The 18,207-nt window shown below is 40.5% G+C and overlaps 1 protein-coding gene across 2 annotated transcripts in view; it reads left to right on the top strand.

Moving 5' to 3' along the window:
* VPS41 (VPS41 subunit of HOPS complex) overlaps positions 1-18,207 on the top strand; it is a 397,695-nt gene that overhangs the window by 123,577 nt on the left and 255,911 nt on the right. The window lies entirely within an intron of this gene.

Genomic DNA, 18,207 nt, shown 5'->3' on the forward strand with positions numbered 1-18,207 from the left:
CCTTTATGAGCACTTAGTTATTCCTCACATCTAACACTGATTTCTGAGATGTAACTCACAAACTAGTACTATGTACTTCTGCTTTGTTTTGGAAGTATGCATGATGTAGGGCAGCACGCGTCTCCATGTTACCTTGCTTCTGACATCTTATTTTGTTAGACTTTGTTTATTGTACCTACATGGCGCCATCGTATTCCACAGCGCTGTACACTCTCTGTCATGTGTAAGTAACCTAACCAGCCTGGATGGAGTTGAGCTGTGTGGATGTGGCGCCAGCATACAGTAGCGTCGGCATGCTGACGTTTCCTAGTGTCTAAACTCGCCTATCATAATATATTTTAACTTGCACATCAGTAGGAAAATGCCATTGGCATATATAATATATTTATACACTAGCAGGTACTACTCGCTTCTCCCCTAATACATATTACATTGTGCAGGCTTTGGAGCATTAGTAATTTGAACATTTTGCTTCTTTTCCTTGGAATGCACAAAGCAGAAGTGACAATAAATTCCTATTAAAAGTTCTGTTTCTTAACGCTGTCAGACTGTTTATTAATGTAGTGTAGTTTTGCAGTGACAGTGTGCCATACTTCTACACCGAGCAGGTATTTTCTTAATAACTATTTCAATATTGTGCTATTTGTTCAAATTTTGTATGTAAGGATTGGCTTTAGGTATTGTGCTATAGGAAATGGCAAATTGAGGAAACAAGGAAAGCTTTAAATATCATGAAAGAGATAACTAAAAATGAAAGATGAGCCTTGTGGTCAGAAATCAACTGAGATGAGCTCAGAAGAAGGAAGGTAAGAATAATTACTCTCCCACCAGCACAAGCTCACTGATTGGTTCTCCGTGTGATCATTCTGCTGCTACTATTTGACAGGCTATGGAAGGCAAACTGCAAAAATTTTAATGAAACTCAGTATAAAAGTAATTTTTTTTTGTTATCAAATATTTAAATGGAACCTGTTAGCAGGGTTGTGCATAGTAACCTACACACAGTGCTAGGTCGGCGCCGTTATACTGAATAAAATGATACCTTGGTTGATGAAATCTGTCTTGTGCTTCTTCATTTTTATTCTTTATTTTTAGTTAGATATGCCCGTGCCCTAAGGTGGGGTTGGTGTATGTGTTCTCTCATTAGATATTCAGAATACAGACTGATGTCAGGTCACTGATGCCTCAGTGACCCGCCCCTTAGTTTGCATAATGAATATACTAATGTGTGCATTTGAAAAAACATGTCACTTCATCAAAATGGCGGTGCCTGCCTGCGAATTTTTCATACTTCTAACACAGTAATGCAATTCATGTTTGCATGGTTTGGCCCTACAGTGTGCTTCCTTTTTTGCTTGATTTATATGAGTTGGTGACTCTAGGTTAAGCACCTGTTCACACTATGCTTATGCTTGGATGTGACGGTCAGTTTTTGAAATTTGTATTCATTTACTTTCTGACTGAGCACTCCACCTGTTAGCTGCAGGCGGTTTTAATCAAACCAGGGCCATTTCCCCTCCACAGAGATATTACCTTCAGTCCTGACAGAGGATTTTTCATAGGTTCCCATTCAGATGGATCAAGACACTAAAAATGTCCTTAAGATCAATTTTTGGCACTTCAAACACAATAATACACTTAGGGGTAAAAAAGAATTCACTAATTATCCCCAAAAGAAGCGAACCAACACACCATATATATAAAATATTATTTTATTGAATATCAAAAATATTCCAATTTTAATAAAAATTACAGACTACATAATACCTTACTCATAACATACCCCAACGGGGAAAAATGCACAGACCATGAACACGGATAAATAATCCTTCTATTAATAATCATAATATTCCTGTACAATCCATGGAATAAGGCAACAAGACCAATATTATAATAATCCTAAATAGGAATCAATCTAACCTTGCTGTTATAAGACGCCACTAAGTTTTATAGTATGCAATCATAAGTCTCACTCTAAATATAAAAATTCAGGGTAATAAGAAATCCTATGAGGTTATAGAGATACGACATAATACCAGCACCATATAAAGCCTTCATATCGACAAAATCGGGGAGGATTAATCTAACCCCGCTGTGAAAAGCACCGATACAACATGGGCTAAAATAAACTTAGGACACATAAAATGACAAGGTAGAAGAGCTATCAAACTGATAATTACCTTAGACCGGATTATGCAGGTGTAAATAATCCTGTGCACAGATCCCCGCGCCCCGACGCGCGTTTCGCCCTCTAGCTTCTTCCGGGAGCGTACCAAATCTAGATTAGGGGCTTCTCTTTATATCCTATTTAGGATTATTATAATATTGGTCTTGTTGCCTTATTCCATGGATTGTACAGGAATATTATGATTATTAATAGAAGGATTATTTATCCGTGTTCATGGTCTGTGCATTTTTCCCCGTTGGGGTATGTTATGAGTAAGGTATTATGTAGTCTGTAATTTTTATTAAAATTGGAATATTTTTGATATTCAATAAAATAATATTTTATATATATGGTGTGTTGGTTCGCTTCTTTTGGGGATAATTAGTGAATTCTTTTTTACCCCTAAGTGTATTCCCATTCAGATGGAGACTACAGTCTTAGTGAGGATTGGCATAGAATAGGGACCTGGAAAATGAGAAATGCCTTAACGTGGCTTCCAGGTACATATAACTTGGCCATTTTATGCGCTAAACTTTCTCAATTTTTCATACTTCTAATGCAGTAATGCAATTCATTATTCATTTTTCATGTTTGCATGGTTTGGCGCTACAGTGTGCTTCCTTTTTTGCTTGAGTGAGGGATCAGTGACCTGTCAGCAGTCTGCCTTATGAATATGTAATCAGAGCACCACATCTAGCCCCGCCTTAGGGCACGAGAATCTCATTAGCTAAAAACTAAAAATAAGGATTAAAATGAAGCTCAAGACTGATTTCATCAACCAAGGTATCATTTTAATCAGTATAACGGCACCAACCTGACACTGTCTGTAGGTTACTGTGCACACTCCTGCTGACAGGTTCCCTTTAAGAATTTTTTTTTTAAATATATGTGTCGCTGAAGGGATCCATGTCCATGTGATGGGGATTGTAGGAATGACCGTTATAAAGAGGAAGGGGTATAAAGATTGTGGCTGTGACTACTAAGAAGCTGGTGAAGTGGGATGGAATTTATCATCTGATTAGTCATCACATAATCTAGAAGTTTAAATCCAAGCAAATGCAACATATTAGAAAATGTCATATAAAATATGTTAGCCATATTAACTGGCCACCTTCCTAAAGGTTTTATTCCTTTATAAGGGAAAAAGCGGCTACTATCAAGGCCCAATGCATCTGCCTTTAATGGGGTGCTCTTGTGTGGCACTCTCCTTTAAAATGTTTAAAAGCTGAGGAAAAAGGTGGTACTCCTGTGCATAAGCCATGAGTGTTTGATTGGAATATAGTGGTTTGTCCTGATGAAGAAGTGTGTGCTTCGAAATGCTTTGACAAATAAAAATCGCTTCTAAATATCCTTCACTGTTCCTTCGTCTTCTGGTGGGAGTTTGGCAGCGCAACTTTAGATCCATCTTTCCTATTGTCTACATGAATGTTTCATTGGAGCACCCCTCTAAACTTGGGATTCGCTATTTTTGGCCTTTTGGACTAAGCTACTTATTTCCCAGTTTTTATTCATATATTCCAAGAGCCAAAATTTTTCATTAATTTATTTTGGGATGAGGGATTTAATAAAAATAATCTTGTAATTCTGCCATGTTTTTATACGTTTAATTTTACGCCATACATGCCCTATACTGAACGACATGTACTATTACATGAAAATGCAGTTAGGTGATCTCGTTGGAACACAATATTTTTTTTGTTGCAGATTTCAGCTTTCAGCAGATTTATTTAGCACTCACCCATTTTAGGGAGAATGATAAGTTTTACCTGAGAAAACCATTATCTTAAGCATCACAACATGAAGCATACAGGGAAGAACTGACTCACAAAAAACATAGGTCACACAGTATGGTACTAACAATGTGAATTAACACATAATGTTAAACATTCTGCAGGTTTAGATTACTGTAATTTTACTGCATTTGTGTCACGGTTCCACTCCTTATGTGTCTGGGATACAGTTACTGACAACTCAGTCGTCCAGTCTGGTACAGGAGTGTGCTGATCGGTCAGTGTGTTGGTTGATAGCTTGGCCATCCAATTTCAGACAAGGAGACGCTGGCTGTCTCCAGGTGTTCTGTCTCAGGTAATTGCCAGGCTACTTAACTGGACTATTACTCACAAACCTCTGGTAGACGTACATTCAGCTACTATGTGGTTTGTCTCTCTGTGCCTTGTGTTCTATTTGTAGATCTTTCGTTGCCTGACCTTGGACCTCGTTCTGACCGTCTGTTTAACCCCTTCTGCTCTGATCCGCTGTCCTCCTGTTATTCTGATCTCAGAACATTACCTTACTATGCCTTTGTCTCTTCCTTCTGTTTATGGCATACCTTTTTGGCTTTTGCCCTTAGACCTCCTGACCACTTTGCCTCGCAATATATGTTTATTTACTTCATTTGCATTGGATCTACTTTAAATGTTACTTTCAGATGACTTGATTTTATTTGACAACTAGCTGAAGAGCCCGGCGTTGCCGGTCATAATACCTAACTGTGGGTCCCGCTGTCTTCCTTAACATCCCCGCTCTCCACCCGCCGTACCGTTCTATCCCTCTGCAGCCGTGCTCTACATCCATGTCCCGGCGTCCCTCCACAGCCCGGCTCTCTTCTTCCACAGCCATGGTCTCTTGCGTCCACAGCCCTGCTCTCCCGCTCTCTCCCTCCACAGCCCCCTTCTCTTCCTTCACAGCCCTGCTCTCCCTGTCCACAGCCCTGTTATTTTCCTTCACAGCCCTGCTCTCCCGCGCTCTCCATCCACAGCCCCATTCTCTTCCTTCACAGCCCTGCTCTCCCCCTCCACAGCCCCGTTCTTTTCCTTCACAGCCCTGCTCTCCCGCTCTCTCCGTCCACAGCCCCGTTCACTTCCTTCTCAGGCCTGCTCTCCCGCTCTCTCCCTCTACAGCAGGGGTCTCAAACTCGGCAGAGTAAATGGGCCACACATAAAAAAAAATTTGAGCTGGGGGGCCACATTCCTTTCAGACTTAATACACCTCGTACACATGCGGCTCCGCACACCTCGTACACACAGGGCTCTGCTCCGTACACCTCGTACACGCAGGGCTCCGCTCTGTACACCTCATACACACAAGGCTCCGTACATCTCGTACACACACGACTCCGCTCCATACACCTCGTACACACAGGGCTCTGCTCCGTACACCTCGTACACGCAGGGCTCCGCTCTGTACACCTCATACACACAAGGCTCTGTACACCTCGTACACACACGACTCCGCTCCATACACCTCGTACACACATGGCTCCGCTCCATACACCTTGAACACATAGGGCTCTGCTCCATCGACCCTGTAAACCCCTCCTGACCCCATGCATAAACTTACCTTCATCCAGTACCATGACATCCAGCACATAGACAGCAGCGTCCGTCCTGCACACTGAGGCCCCTGATCATGTGATCCCTGACTCCTCCCCCTCCTGTGACCTCATCACAGGTCCTGTGCAGTGTGTGCACACAGAACAGCCAATGCCATCGCAGCTCCAGAATGCATGCCTTCCCCCTGCCTCAGGGAGTGAGACATGTGGTGCACCGTGGGCCGCAGATGCCTGCCTCAGGGGCCGCATGCGGCCCGCGTGTTTGAGAACTCTGCGCTATAGCCCTGCTGTCTTCCTTCCTCCACAGCCCCACTCCATGCACCACACGTGGTGATGCTGGGACCAGGAGAGAGGTGCGCAGATTGTTCGTTCGGCCGGAGTGGGTGGAGCTGGACGTAGTGGGCGGAGCTAGAGCGGAGCTGCAGCACATGTGATTGGGCGGCCTGCGGAGGGTGTGGCTATTGCGGGTGGGCGGAGCTAGAGTGGAGCTGCAGCGCGTGTTCTTGGGCGGCCTGCGGGGGCGTGGCCTAGCGCTGTTGAAGCCGGGGACTAAATTTAGGCCGGGAAGCTGCAGGGGAGAGGGGGGGGGTTAGCGCAGTTGGCGACGGGGAGCGCCGATTGAGTCGGGACAAAGCTGGGAGGGTGCCGGCACTATTCGGCCCCTGTCCTGAAGACTGTCTTCCTCACGGCCCCGCTCTCCATGCACTGTCCTGCTGTATCCGTCCTCAGCCCTGCTCTTCAACCGCGTCCCACTCTGCTGCTTCGTGATTGGTTGGTGTCCCACTCTGCTGCTTCGTGATTGGTTGGTGATACATACACATTCAGATTTATATATAGAGATGTGCTGAATAACCAATCTGTAAACCATTTAATTTAAAAATGATGTAGTCTTACCATCAAAGCTCACTATATAGTGCTACCCACTAATTGTTCCCCTTCTAACCTAAATTGCTGACCAGTGTCTGTTGCCAAGTGTAATCTGAGACACCTGGACCAATTACAGGGGGTGGAGAAGGAACTTTTGTCTCTCTGATTCCTGCTTTCCTATCTTTCAAACATCATACAGGCATGAAAGAAAGGTGGGCTGCTTGAAAGTAGGAAAAAAGGAAGTTTAAACACCTAAGATGTCACTTTACTGAGCCTGAGAATCTGTATTTACTCCAAAATCAGCTATAATGCATGTGGCATTAAGGCTGTGGCACCATGTTTTCTTCAGGCTTTAAGTGAAAAAACTGATATGCATTAAGGTGAGTGTGTCGCCAGATTGAGACTTAATTTGAGAGCAGCATTTTGTAGTGACAAAAACCCTGATTACAGTGATTTGTCACTTACTGAACTGCTTGTAGATTTTATAAAATCACGGTTTTATCATTAGGATATTATATCTAGAGGAATGGGAAACGGTTTGCCATGTAGTCCCCCATATTCCTGGCTCTGTGTAATCCCGCCTCCACCACTGATTGGCAGCTTTCTGCCTATGCACAGTGTACACAGCTGCTTATCAGTGAAGGAGGGGTTATACAGAGCTCAGCAGTCAGAGAATTAGTAGATCTGCAACAGATAAAACTGATTTTATCACAAGTGCAGCAAGAGGCCTAGTGAGTGACATATCACTGGAATCAGGGTCTCTTTTCCTATATTATGCTGCTCTGAGATGTGGTAGCTAAAACCTGCTGACAGACTCCTTTTAGAAGAGGTAATCTAGACAAATGCCTGTCTTTTTGATCACTCTTTTGTAATCCCAGATCTGATGGCATCAAGGAATATTTGCATACAGAGTAATGGATGATATTAGCGGCTTCGGTTACATGTGTTATTTTCTGCATTATTTTTAGCCTTTAGACATCACGACCCAAGGTTAATTATGTCACAAAATGTGGTTTATTGACGTCCAGAAAAACCGTGCTGCTGCTTTTCTAATGTGTTTATTGTCAGGGGAGTTGGTGATGCATTATTATAAGTTTGGAGTGGGGAATTTGCTTTTTATTGTAACCTAGATTAGAAACAGCGGCTGGAAATAATGTTTCCAAATGAAATGATAAATAGAATCAACACATTTTAAACACAGCTTTGCTTTTCGCACATTTACTATGAGCATTACTTGTTTATGTAGCGTGTCTAAAAGCTTTAGTGCTCTGAAAAATGCTGGGTGCCAAATTTCCAAGGATCTCCGGAAACGCCGTTAACTCTGGAATGACTGTGGTTATCATAATGGGAGTGAACGCGCCCTCGCACACTGATGAGTTTTGAGGTTAAAGCACAATGGTGAAATGCTTGCATTGAGATTCGATATAATTTGGAATATCTTTATTATTGCACACAATAATACTGATCCCGCCTGGCACTTTCTATGGAAGGCTTCAGCAGTAGAACGTGAAAAGTGTCTTTTGTTGTCGCAGTCTGTAAAGTCCAGCAAAGTCCTACAGTCGTCTTAAGCCATTAAAGGTTAAATCGTCATGTCTCATCTGAATTAGGAGATTATGCTCGGTTTACTCCATGAAAATCCTTCTGTAATAGGAACACTCCGGTTTTAACAATGCATTTACCTTGGCTCACCGGAATTATTTGAGGACTGGTTGTGCGGCCTTTTCATGGACTGTTGAGAAGCGCTAATGCAAACTGATGGGGGGGCGATCATTTCACCTCGGACAGTTGGCTCGAGCCTCGTGTTTTCTGGGTCCATTATAACTGAGGCCGGGTTCAGATGGCTGTATTTTTGGTCCGGATGGTACACTGATCCAATAACAATTGGTGTCTGTGCACACTAACAATTTTCATCACAACATGCACCAGTGTGGTCCAATTTACAGACCAGCAGACTCGTGCAAGTCAGTGATAGGCGAGGGCCCGGATCTGCAGATGGAGTTGGTCACGACTGAAATTTGCGGGTGTGACTGGCTTGTTATAGAACGGCCGTCTGAACTCTAATTATTATTACCATCAATTTGGTCATATTGAGCAATTGTTCTCAAATTCACATTGTGGTCTTATAATATACACATCCTTTGTGCCAATAGAACTAATTTGTAAACTTGACCCATGTTTTACATATCACCTTTCCACCCACCCAAATGATTAATCTCCAGACTCTATTTACCTTGCCGTTGGAGCCATCATGCTATGGTTACAGTGGTCCTGGGTCCATCACTTGCTCTGCAGTCTCTCCGCTGCCTTTTTCCATAGCTCTGCTCTGCTTCCACCTCGGGCACAGCACATTCTAGCTTTAGAATAAGACTGTCTGATCCTGCACCATATCCTGCCTGACCAGTTTCAACTTCTGCTTTCTGCATCGGTATAACAACCTGCTTCTTTTTATATCGCTACCTGGTTTCTAACGGAGCTCAACTCTCCTGCACCTCACAATGGAGCATGTATTAACTATGCAGTGCAGAGCTGAGATACAAGGTGAGTTCTGTTTGTTGTTTGTTACCTGTTACTGATAAATCAGTGATGCAAAACTGCTAATGCTGCTCTGTCCATGCATATGGCAGAATCCTGCAGCATTTGCAGTTTCATATCAGTGATCTGTCAGCACCTATCAACAAACGCAGCTCCGCTGTGCACTGCCTCGTAGTTACAGGCTCCATTGTGGAGAAGTGCAGGAAAGTTGAGCTATGAGAGAAACCAGATAGCAATAACGTAAAACCAATTTCAGGTATACTGATGTATATGCCTGAAAAAATAAATGTGTCAGGCAGCAAACTATGCAGGAGTAGAGAGTGCACAGATTAGCTTGCTGATAACTCAGAAAGGTGTGGCTCATCAGGAGCATGCAAGAGAGGGAGGAGTGTGCAGCACTGAGGAGAAGCAAAGTGCTGCTGAGGAATGTAGTTTTAGCACATATAGTACTTGAAAAAGACTGAAGGACTTAGAATGTATATTAACAATAACTTTGCTTACTGTGCTTTGTGAAAAAATGTCACGACACAGCTATCGGGTGACCCGGGACCAGAGGCTACTTCCCTGACCCTACCACTAGGGGGCGCCCTAGCTCGCCGTATTCCCCGGATACTCTTAAAGGTGAAGTTGCTGGGGCCGCCACCCTTGCCTTATCTCCTGAGTTAGCCCTCCATCTGTTCTCTTCCCCCACCCAGGGAAGAGGGGCGCTATTGTTCCACTCTTAGATTAATTAAGAGCTGTAGTTTGTAAAACAGGGTCACTTATGGTGGTTTCTGATTTTATATCACCTCCGGGACTCTGCCATTGGGTCAATGCACCCGCAAACCATAACCATAAAAATTTTTTGTGGAAAATGTGATTTTTAATTTTTACAGCTCAACATTATAAACTTTTGTGAAGAACCTGAGGGTTCAAGTTGCTCACCACACATCTAGATACATTCCTTGAGGAGTCAAGTTTCCAAAACGAGGTAGCTTGTGGCGGGTTTCCACTCTTTAGGCACATCAGGGGCTCTCCAACGCGACATGGCATCTGCCAATTGTTCCAGCAAATTTTGCGTTCAAAAAGTCAAAATTACTTCCCTTCCGAGCCCTGACGTGCGCCCAAACAGTAATTTTCCTCCACGTATCGGTTATCAGCATACTCAGGATCATAAGTTGAGGATCCAAGAAAAGCACTTCTGAGCATCCGCGCTGCTTTAGTGATAAGAATTCTTCAGAAATCCATATAAATCTTTCAAGTTCTTTATTATATGTACTACAGAAACTACGCGTTTCGAGGTGACAAACCGCACCTCTTCTTCAGGTTACAGTACAGACAACTCTGTCCACCTGCACGAGCTCTGCAGCAGCTATATGACTGCAACAAACGTTGAGAGTGGTTGTGTCTGAACACAACCCATAAAGGGTGAGTACTCCAGAGTACTTTTATATTTTAATTGATTTATACCAGGTGAAGCCCTATGTCTGCGCCCCCGCCCTTGTTTTCTCTTATACAGCGTACTCAGGAGGAATTGTACAGTGCATTTTCTTTTGTTACCTTGTGAAAATGCCAAATTTTAGGCTGAAAGAACATTTTTGTGGTAAAAATGAGTTGTTTTTTTTTATTTCCACGGCTCTATGTTATAAACTTCTGTGAAGCACCCGAGGTTTCAAGGTGCTCCCCACCCATCTAGATACATTTCTTGATGGGTCTAGTTTCCAAAATGACGTCACTTGTGTGGGGTTTCCACTATTTAGACACATCAAGGGTTCTCCAAACATGGCATAGCATTTACTAATTCCAGCTATATTTGTTTTCCAAAAGTCAATCTGTGCTCCTTCCCGCTGTGCGCCCAAACAGTAGTTTTTAGCCATTTTTGTGTATCTGCATACTCCAGAGAAATTTCACAATAAATTGGGGCCATTTTCTCGTATTACCATTGTAAAAATAAAAAAATTGGGTCTAAAATAAAATTTTTCTGAAAAGTTACATGTTAATTTTTTCCTTCCACATTGCTTCAGTTCCTGTGAAGCACCTGAAAGATTAATATACTTCTTGAATGTGGTTTTGAGCACCTTGAGGGTGCAGTTTTTAGAATGGTGTCACTTTTTGGTATTTTCTATCATACAGGCCCCTCAAAGTGACTTCAAATGTGATGTGGTCCCTAAAAAAAAAAATGGTTTTGTAAATTTTGTTGGAAAAATTAGAAATTCCTGGTCAAGTTTTAACCCTTCTAACTACCTAACTAAAAAAAAATTGTTTTTAAAAATTGTGCTGTTGTAAAGTAGACATGTGGGAAATGTTATTTATTAACAATTTTGTGACATACAGCTCTCTGGTTTAAGGGCATAAAAATTAAAAGTTTGAAAATTGACAAATTTCCTTTTTATTTTTATTTCACAACTAAATGCAAGTAATACTGAACTAACTTTAGAAAAATTTGTCAAGAAAAAAACATTCTCATAATCAGTGGGATCCGTTGCAGTGTTCCAGAGTTATTACCACATAAAATGCCACTGGCCAGAATTGTAAAATTTGGCCTGGTCATGAAAGTGAAAACAGGCATAGGGGTCAATAAGGGAGTTGGATTGCCCAGTTTCCAACTTAATATAAAATGATTAAAATTCCTTTAGATTGTTATATTTTGGAGCACATAAGTATTTGCTAAAATATAAGTTAGGAGAACTGTCAAGTCTTCTCTAAGCTGGAATTATACTTATGGTTCATCAGCTATATTCAATTTTTATGTAAAATTATCCAATCATTGATATATCAGAATAATCATGCGGATAAAAGATATAGTCTAGAAATTAAAGTTTCAGGCATCAAAATGTTTTTACTTTACCGTGGCAAATGATTTGCTGCAGTTGGCCAGTCATGACATGCATCCTAGTTTTAGCTGATAACTGCTGAAAGAAATCAGAAATTACACTTGATTACGTTATAGTAAGCATTAGACTAGCGTACAGTGGGTCAGATTGTGTTCTATAATAATAATCAGCCAAATTGGGGAATATCTACCATTTTACCATCTTTCATCTTGTGTACATTTTAGAGTAAAGAGGCCCAATTCAGCCCCTCTAATTACTTTTAGGGTGTTTTCTAGGATTACTTTTGTGATGTTTTGTATGGTGTTTTTTAATATTACCGTACTTTTATGATTATTAGGATTACTATGGTGTTGTTTTGTAGGATTACTTTTATGGTGTTTTTTAGTATTACTTTTATGATTATAGGATTACTGTTGTGATGTTTTTTAGCATTACTTTTATGGTGTTTTCAGTATTACTTTTATGATTATAGAATTACTGTTGTGATGATTTTTAGGATTACTTTTATGGTGTTTTCAGTATTACTTTTATGATTAATAGGATTACTGTTGTGATGATTTTTAGGATTACTTTTATGGTGTTTTCAGTATTACTTTTATGATTAATAGGATTACTATTGTGATGTTTTTTAGGATTACTTTTATGGTGTTTTCAGTATTACTTTTATGATTAATAGGATTACTGTTGTGATGATTTTTAGGATTACTTTTATGGTGTTTTTTAGTATTACTTTTATGATTAATAGAATTACTATTGTGATGATTTTTAGGATTACTTTTATGGTGTTTTCAGTATTACTTTTATGATTAATAGGATTATTGTTGTGATGATTTTTAGGATTACTTTTATGGTGTTTTTTAGTATTACTTTTATGATTAATAGAATTACTATTGTGATGATTTTTAGGATTACTTTTATGGTGTTTTCAGTATTACTTTTATGATTAATAGGATTACTGTTGTGTTGATTTTTAGGATTACTTTTATGTTTTTTTCAGTATTGCTTTTATGATTAATAGGATTACTGTTGTGATGATTTTTAGGATTACTTTTATGGTGTTTTGCAAGATTATTTTTGTTTTATAGGATTTTTTGGGTTTTGATGATTACTCTTATGTTTTATTGGCAAACCAATAGTTACTTACATTTTCATATTGCATTGTCTCAGCCTTAAAGTGCTTTCCCTTCTCCAGTTTCTTATCCATTCTGCTTCAGTTCCGCTGGGATGCAGCATTTGTGAAAGAATCAATTATCCATTTGTTAGTAAGGGAAGCTTTACAAATTATACATTAGTGGATTGATTTCTCAAGTTCACCATTGGGGGACTGATAATATAAGCAGAATGGTGATGATCCTCCAGGGAGACGGAGTTTCCACAAAAGGACACAATTAAAAGAGCCCTCCTGAACAAGTCTTAAATTTATTCCTAATTGAAGAGCTGACAGAATCTATACTAAGTGTATTTATTTCCAGCGTTTTACATTAGGTAATTGAATATTGCACAAGTTGGATTACTACAGGCTTTACTTTTTTTTTTCAGGAAAATGAGAAGTAACAGGTGCCGAGTGGAACAAGAACCTTAACGCACACAAGTTATTAGATGTTGTGGATGGGATGGAAAATAGTTTTCTGCAGTGTATTAATATATTACTAAATATTAGGGATGGGGTCAGACAACGAGAGTGTGACTATGGAAATGTAGAAGGGCTTTTTAACTTAATGTTATATATGCTATAAAGCTGGATGAAAACCTCCAGGACATCTTTACCTCTGAAAGGGAAAAAATGGTAATACAGAAGAAAACTCATTCAGTAGTTCCCTGTAATAGGACATAGCGTACAACTTCTAAATGGATGGGGGTTATCTTTTTCCGATTTGCTAAAATGCATTAATCTCAGTTAAAGCAGATCCTGTAATGATCCGTGTAGCATAGGGGGATACCGCTAGTCATCCATACCCAGTATAATCATAGTGTGAACATTTCTGCTCCAAATCTTACATTATGAGCACATCTTTGAGGGAAGACGCTTGGAAGCTAAAAGGTCATTACCAGTTATTTCTACCATTTCTGCATATAGTGTTACAGTACATATTCTAATGGTAATACTATATATTTTACCTTTGCTTAAATTCTGGGAAATTACATGTACGGACGTTCCCCTTCATTATTCCCTCCTGAATTGTTGCCTGCAGGTCACTCCTAGGATCCTGCTGGAGTTTCAATGATACCTTAACAAAGAAAATTGCCCAGTACAGATACTAGCTTAAAGTTTTGTGTTTTCATGCCGAATTCTCTTCTGTGTTAAAGGTTCTCCAGGTGGTAGATATGGAAATATTAAGTAGACTGGGGAATACATTCCAAATCCAGGATCTTATACTTGTTTTATACTCAGTAGAACATTCTCAAACTTTAGGTGGTGTCATGTGAAATTAGTTTTCAATATATTCCAATATCTTAATGTAAAAAAAATTTTCCAGTTAACCTGACGAAATCTTGATCCTTCCTGTTGCTTATTTGGTGGATGCTCAAAGGGATCAATATCTTCAGCTTACTATGTGGACCCCACGTCTCAACATGTATCGCACCTGCCATTGTCCAATTGTTTGCCAAGTAAAAGCCCATCTCTATACTATACCTGTATTTAGTTTGACAGGAGAGCAGGAGAAGATAGACTTATTTAGTAAGACGCACACTCACTTCCCATAGTCCTCCTATTAGTGTCTCCGACACTAAAGACGGGCTACACCTCACAACAGGTAGTGTACAGAAAATGAGGCACAAAGGTGATTTCTAGTAACCAGGATTTTAGACTGATGTTTTTCGAGAGGTTAGGGGGGAGAACTATAGAATTTTGAAATAAAGTGAATTACATATTGCTTGTTCAGCACATCTTATATTTAAAGGGAACCTGTCACGTCCCGAAATGCAGTTTAGCTGCAGCTATAAAGGTAATCTATAGGTAGATGGCATTTAAATCCTGTTAGGCGTCTTACTGTCTTATTCTTTCTCGCAGTCATCAGAGCCATTCGACAGCGTACACTATCCTGAGTGTGCTGTAATCGCTCCACGCCACTTTGATTGACAGCTGGCTTTGCAACATGTGATTTATATGCTATAATTTGTGCATCGTATACCTATAGATTACTCCTATATCTGCAGGTAAATTATGTGTCTGGATGTGACAGCTTCCCTCTAATGGCAGCAAGTTGTCTGATAGTAAAGTTACCATTTAAACATTTTTTTGAAGTGGCGAAGTAGATATCAGTTTGGATTTATCCTACACAAGTCACTTAGGATCAATATAAGGAGGATTTTTAGGAACCTTCAAATTGTAAGCAGCAGGTTTACTAGTCCTATAATGATATCTATTGCTGATAAAACAGTGATTTTATCAAAATTACCCCCTCTGCCCCTACATTATGCTGCTCTCAGATTAATTGGCTAAATCTGCCTGCAGATTCCATCTAATAGTAGAAGAATTAGCGCCTGAAGTTACAACCACACACTACACATACACTGCACCCGTAACTGTCACTAACCATAGGGAACATAGGTTGAAAAAAGACCTAGGTCCATCATGGCCAACCTATCTCCACCAATTGTTAATTTTTGTCACTAAATTAGCTATTACCGACAATGTTATGTGTATTGAGGATATCATCCAGCCCTTTTTTGAAGGCTGTTATAGTGTGTGCTGTTACTACCTCTTGGTAGGGCATTCCGCAGTCTGACTGCTCCAACTGTAAATAACCCTTTCCTGCTCAGCTGCCGGAATCGCCTTTATTCCACCTGTAATGAGTGCCCCTTGGTCCTTAGTATTACGGTCCTTGGAAGGAATAAGTCACATACTGGTCCTTTCTGTTAACCACACATAAATGAGATCTCCTCTGAGACATCTTTTTCCTGAGCTAAACAAGTCTAACTTTTCCCACCTCTGATGCCAGTTTAAATGAAAATTGTGGAATGTGAAAATTGGTATAATCACTAGAAAGGAAAGGAAAATTCATACATAATAGCCTTGAAGAGGTCTCTTATACTAGCAAATGGTGTAGCAGAATGTGTCCATAGGAAACATAAGCAAAATCTATGTATTAGTGCTCTAATCTATCAGTGCTTACATGGGATTGGTGAGATCAAACCATTTTTTCTAAGTGATATTGCTTCACAGTTCAGAGAGTGACACAGGGACTATACATAGAGCAAGTGTGGACTTTATGCTTACTAATAACCTCTGTCGTGCCACGTGTGATTGCTTGCATTACCCAAGTGTTGCTCTGTTACTACCTTAAAAATAACTCTTAATCCCTCCTGACGCAATTCAGCCTTGATCCCAAGGAGTCAACAGGGGAGTGTGCTTGTGGGGGGTTCACAGTTGGCGACCTGTAATGACAGAGACCCCTAGTTAGGCATACACAGTGCTTTCTTGCCTGAGTCAAATGGAAGTCTAATGATATATAACCTCCCAGCATGGGATATACTTAAGGCTGGACCCTGCTTCTCCTCCCAGTAAGGGCATCTGACATGTAAAGGTGTCTATTCCCCCCATTCACTGATGTCAAGGATTAAGGCTATGTGCCCACGTAGAAAATTTCTGCTTCAAAACCGAACTCCTTCCCAGAAAACGCGCGTTTTATTTCTGCGCTTTTTTTGCGCAAAAACCACACGTTTTTGATGCGTTTTTTTCCATGCGTCTTCTGACTCATAGAAAATAGCTAAAAACGAGGACTTTTCCGCAAAATTGAGCATGCTGCGTTTTTTACCGCATAGGGTTTTTTCACGGTAAAAAACGCAACAATGTGCACAAAAAGTGCTTAATTCATTTAAAATGAATGGGATGCTTCTTGTATGCATTTTTGAAGCCTTTTGACCGGGACAGACGCTTCAAAAACGTGAAAAAAACGCTTACTTGGGCACACAGCCTAAAAGTGGAAAATAGGTTGATGCTTCGCTATTGCGATATTTGTAAATAGACTCCTTTCCTTGGCATGGGTTATTGATCTGCTTGTCCCAAATATCCACCCGTGGATGAATGAGGGCGTGCCCTACCTTAGTTATCAACTAATTTTTTTGCAGATTTCTACCTATCCCTATATACTTCTAAACTAGCCCAATCCAATGATCAATTGGCAGATTACTTAGATGTGATCTCCTTTCCAACATTGTCTCTTGAAACTATAACTTTGTTGGATGAAAGTTTGATTGAGGAGAAAGTTGCCATAACCAATATAGCCTGAACGACCTCTTTTTAAATGAAGCACTCACCCTTATACAACAAAAATAACATATACTCACCTCATGCAGGGGAAATGTTCCAGCTATGTCGGCCCCGGGGCTCGGATGACATTGGCTGCTGGGATCACCTGGCATAACATTCAGTGGACGTTATTTATCTACTGCATTTTCACTTCTTCTGTCCCAAATTTGGTTGTGGTTGCCGATTGGTGGAAGAACTCATTTGACAAAACAATGCCTGGTGAACTCTAGCAGAACCAATTGGTATAATTGCTCCGGACAATTTTAATATTTTTTATTATTTTACGTGACTACTTCCTTTAGATAGGGATAGTGGATAACCTCTTTCAGTCTTTCCCCAAGAGGAAGCCCCCTGGTACAAAAAAGATACATTTCCTGACCCTTTAAACTGCTTAAACTTTGCAATTTAAATTTGCAAACAAGCCAACTACAAGCTTCCCTATAAGAGGCCTTGGTGATCGTCATTATCAAGTCTAGGAAGAACTTTCGCTGATTGTGGTTCTTACAGACCTATCTCATTCCTTAACAATGATATTAGAATTTTGGCCATTCACATCAGTAAGGTCTTGTCCAAATTTATTCTTGCAGATCAGTCTGGTTTTATGCTGAGTAAAAGTAATGACAAAAATTTGAGCAGACTGTTTCCCAACCTTATGCTTAAACACTACAATGATGGGAAGAAAAACTTACCAAAATATCCAATTATTTGATGATAATTCAGCATACACATCAAGAAAATTAAATTATCTCCACAAATCACAGAATGTACCATGAATATATCAGTTTATTAGTTGGGGACACCCCTGTAAAAAGAGACAGGTCGAATCATGCTTTGTTCCCCTAGGTCCACATTAGACATAATACAGTAACTCTCTTCCCTTTGGCCACGCATTGTTCTCCATAACGGGGCTATCTAAGCTTTGCCATTGAGGGGCCGTATGATAAAAACTGATCAGCGTTTGGGTTTACTCATTTGTGGTTCCAGTAATAAAACATAATCCATGACTATGAAAAGTGTAAGATATTTGCACTCTTTAAAGGCCCCGTCACACACAGCGATCTCGCTAGCGAGATCGCCGATTTTGTGACGCTACAGCGATCTCGCCAGCAAGATCGCTGTGTGTGATGGGGATCAGCGACCGGCCCCCCTGCCGGGTATCGCTGATCGTGCTTGATCGGCCTGGGCCATTTTTTGATCGCTGGTCTCCCGATTGCCAGCATGTGGCTGCGAGAGACCAGCGATC

The sequence above is a fragment of the Dendrobates tinctorius genome, unplaced genomic scaffold (assembly GCF_039654945.1).
Source record: "Dendrobates tinctorius isolate UK_male_01 unplaced genomic scaffold, ASM3965494v1 ptg000162l, whole genome shotgun sequence".
NCBI lineage: Eukaryota > Metazoa > Chordata > Amphibia > Anura > Dendrobatidae > Dendrobates > Dendrobates tinctorius.